Source organism: Benincasa hispida, chromosome 3 (genome assembly GCF_027475165.1).
Source record: "Benincasa hispida cultivar pf3 chromosome 3, pf3_genome.v1.1, whole genome shotgun sequence".
In the NCBI taxonomy this organism is placed as follows: domain Eukaryota; kingdom Viridiplantae; phylum Streptophyta; class Magnoliopsida; order Cucurbitales; family Cucurbitaceae; genus Benincasa; species Benincasa hispida.
The window spans coordinates 11024661-11029276 of record NC_143480.1 but is presented as its reverse complement, the minus strand read 5'-3'; the positions used below and the strand labels follow the sequence as shown (position 1 = coordinate 11029276).

The window sequence follows — 4616 nt, the reverse complement described above, 5'->3', positions numbered from 1 at the left end:
AGGAAATTTGATATATAATGCGGTATATGTATTTGTTTATTTGATATAAACGAGAGTGTTTTTTTTTTATTTATACTTCATGTATTATGATATATATACTATGACGTAAATGAAATTATGAAGATTTATATATTGTGATATATTTCATATATTGGTTGATACTGGGATTTATATGAAACATTGAGTCAATCTCTAATTTATAAACTGTAGTATATTTAATATATTGGTTAGAATATTTTCAAATACCTAACAAAATGCTCTAAGCCATATTTAAAATAATCATGAATCCGTCAAAATGTTCTAAGATATATTTAAAATAACCATTAATTCATAAAAAATGCCAATAAGTTTATGTAAAAATCAATGTAAATAGAAAATAAAATTTCATTAAATGCATTTTTTTTTCAAATTGAAAAATGGATAAAAAAGTACAATAAATGTATTTTCTCTCTCCAATTGATAAATGAGAAAAGTTATTTTAAATACATTTCCTCTCTATATGATAAATATATTTTCTCTCACCATCATTAAAGTAATTTTGAAAATAGAAAAAAAAAAATATAAAAATCGGATATAAATAATAAAAAAAATGATATAATTGTCCAAAATTAATTCTAAAAGTCATATTTGAAAAAAAATTTAAACTTTAAGATATTTATGAAGTATAGGATTTTCTATATACCTTCTATGTAGAAACTTCTAGACCTCAAACTAGTGGATTACATATTTTTAAAGGTCTAAAGAAAATTATATAAAACAAACGTATAACGCATACTTTAATTAATTATTTATTTTATAATGTGATCTTAAAGCACATATTGGCCTATTAGCTCAGTTGGTTAGAGCGTCGTGCTAATAACGCGAAGGTCGCAGGTTCGAAACCTGCATGGGCCAAAGTATTATTAAAGTATTTTCGATTCTCAGCGATTTCCTTTGACCAAATAGAGTGCGCCGTTATATATGGTTTTGTTTCTCCAAGGCCCAACGATATGTCGGATCACTGAATCTCACCATTGGGTTCGATTTCACACAGCCCACGAGCATTGGCAATCAAGAACGAATTTGGATTATCTAAAGGATATTTGTAATAGGCCTTAAAATGAGGGGGAAAAAATTGAAAAATATGTCACATTTTAAAAATATTTATAAATATAGAAGTGTTGATCTTTGAATTTTTCTAATTGTGTATATTTTCTTTCATTTTTTTATTTTTTTAAATTTCCTTTCCTTTCTCCGATTTTTGCTTCCAATTTTTGTTTCTTCCTTTTTTTTGTAATTTTCTTTTCTTTCTTCAATTTTTGCTTTTTTTTTTTAATTTTGTTTTTTTATCCGGTTTTTACTTTTTCCCTTCCCTTTCTTATGGGACTGAGTTCCGTACCCAACACTTGAAAGTACTCAATTCATAAGTAACTTAACACCAACAAGTCAATCATTAGATTTGATTATTATAACGAAACGTTAAATATTATGGATCTGAAAGAAACTATTTTTTTAGTCTATAAAATTTCACCATTTTTAGAAAGACTTATTAAAAGTTTGAAATAAGAAAAGAGAATAGTTATTAAATAAGTTTATTTCTCAAAAAGTGAGAAATGTGAACGATATCAAACAGGCCAATAGTTTTTTTTTTCTTTCTTTTTATAGGACTCTAAAAGTATTGAAGTCTATCCGAAATAAACTTGAAAAAATGGCATAGATGACCTAAAATGAAGGGTACACATTAAAATATTTGTGTATTTGTATATTGATAATATTAACTATTAGTGATATTAGTGATAAAACTTAGATAGATGTCAATCATATTCATATATTAGTGATATCCAATTTAGGTAGATATCAGTGGTAGAAATCTATTAGTGATAAAAATCTATTATTGATAATCATAATAAAAGTTTCTCAATAATAGCCATTGAAGTCTTTCAAAATTGATAGTCATTAATGAAAGTCTGTTAGTGATAGCCACTAATATTTTTCCATCATTGATAGCTTAATCTTTGATATTTTTTCACGGTTAATAGCCACTTATAGACGTTTACAATCGATAGCCAACTTAGTGAATTTAGTTCATAAAGTTTAATATCGAATTAAAGTGTAAGTAGAATGCCTAGAAGCTATCACTAATAGCATGTTATCAATGATAGAAACTATAATGATGACATATTATTTGATGGTAAAAAGGAATAACAGAAGTTATCTCTGATGGTATGTTATCAATAATAGAAGATATCATCGGTTACTACTATATAAGTGATATCAGCGATATCGGAGAAAGAACTCAGGTGATATCCATATATTGATGATATCAATGATATAAAAGTCAATTCCATTTAATGAAAGTCTATCATTGATAGCCACTGCTATAAGTTATCGGTGATAGCCACTAGTTGAAGCTATCAGTGATATCTGTATATCATTGATATGACTTAGGTATATATCAATAAAATGAATGATATTAATGATATTATTGGTGATGTGACTTAGGTAAATATCAGAGATAGTCACTTATAGACCTCTTATTGATAGACTTTTATCACTTATAACTTTAAATATTAATCTTTGAAAGATGATAGTTTCCTTTCAAAGTTGATAACTACCAATAAAAGTTTGTCATTGATATCCACCGATAGTCTTAGGTGTTAATATTTTAAGTTTGATTCCAATTGATTTAAGTGTATCAAAGCCATTAAAACTGATAGCATATTGAAAGGCGTGATATTTCAATTGTTACTATTTTAAGATTGTATTAATATTTCTCAAATTGAAAGTTATGACTAGTATGAGCTATCAATGATAGTAACTAATAACAGCTATTAGTGGCACTTATAGCTGCTATTAACTGCTTCCATTGGTAGCTATTGTTAATGATAGTTTTAAATTCAAGAAACTAGAAGAAGAAGTACGAAATGGTGGGCTACTTGTGAGCTTTTTAGTCATTTACCTATATAGCTATCATTGATAGTTGCTATCAATGATATTCGAGGCTAATTTTGTGTCATATCCCTAATATATTTATCCTTGTTCTACATCTTTCATTATTTTGAGTCTGATTGTTATTTGTGCAACTAACCCTTATTATTTGTATTTTATTTAATTGTGGGCTAATTAACAAGAAGAACAATAGATTTTAACTTTTCATTTGTAAAAATAGAAAATCAACATTTCATTTGTAATAATAGAAAAATGAATTAAAAAAAAACAAACAAAATTATAAAAGTCTAAACTACCCCCAGCCATACAAATGAGATTGTAATTGACTTATTAAGAAATATTCGTAATTACACTGTAATTAAAACAAACATTTAGAGACTTTAATTGGCCATGCTTTGAGCACCACACGGACCCCTTCTCCAACCAAGTTGCCACCATTTTTTTCTTTGAAATCGGCTCTTCCACCAATAATGACAATACTTCTGACTTGAATTTTGTCTTCATCCCTTGCTCCATCGGACGTGGCTTCCCCTCCTTCCACCAATATTACACCATCAACTTCAGCTTCAACTCCTTTAGTGATCACTCTAGTTCCATCTTCTTATTGGGGTTGACGCTTTAAAGTCTCGTGTTCTGTAGTTTGTAAACAGTTTGTACGAACACTTGTGTTGTATAATATATGATATTTACTTCACATCCTGTATTTTGCTCAGTTGCATGTTTTATTTACTTTACCACAAACCAATAAACATAAAGTCCCTAGTTTCTGTATGTAACTTAAGTATGTATGTGATGACATATAAGTGGATCATGTCTTGAGTGATAACCAAAATGGTTTGTAGTATATAGATATAGGAGGAAAACCTTATCCTAGTAATGTTACGGATGCGGCCCGCTTTGTGAAATGGTCACAAGTGTTCTGACTTGTCATAGATGGTCTGATCCTGATCATTCGTGTAGGAGATATGCGAGCGGGGGCGTCCTATACAAAGAGTTTGTATAAGACCCGACCACGAAGTGTTAACATCTCGTTATATAACATCGTTCATGATAGAGACTTCACTCCACTAGGATGACCATAGGTAACATGACCTCAATCCTGAGTGAGTTAGGAACTTCTGTCATTGAAGGTGGTCCTATGATTTGTATGGGTGCGAGTGATCAGGTCGCCGATTCAAACCTACCATTTTGGGGACTCGTCTGATTTTGGAGCTAGGAACTCAGCTACATAAGATGGAATTTACTCATTCTCCGAAGTAGAAGTAAGTAGATAGATAGCTCCCTTAAGGGCTGATTCCAAGGCTTGAACGATGTGTCACCACACCTCTTCTCTTGGACCGAGAGGTGTTCACACATAGTTGGACTATGTTCTATTGTTCATTAGAGAAATTAGTGGTACTTAAGGAATGAGATGCAACTACAGGGGCAAAGCGGTAAATTGGCCCAGCTACACTTACGAGCATCTGTGAAGGGTCATCGTACTCATGATTGGTCATATCCGATGGACACAGAAATATATCTGTGGTAAGAAGAGTTCAACTGTTGGTCTTTAGTGGAATGCCTGACAGTTAATGGATAGTGGATCTCATGGCTAAAGAGTTTAGTCAGTTATTCATGTACCATTGGAGCTTCGAGCCATAGGTCCATTAGGTCCCCTGGGTAGCTTGGATAAAGTCGAGAATCAGTGT

The 4616-nt window shown here is 30.6% G+C and overlaps 1 non-coding gene across 1 annotated transcript; it reads left to right on the top strand.

The window, feature by feature from the left end:
* The first annotated feature begins 820 nt into the window (after window positions 1–820).
* TRNAI-AAU (transfer RNA isoleucine (anticodon AAU)) lies at window positions 821–894 on the top strand. Its single transcript has one exon. It is a non-coding gene; the product is annotated as a tRNA-Ile (tRNA).
* Window positions 895–4616: the final 3722 nt, after the last annotated feature.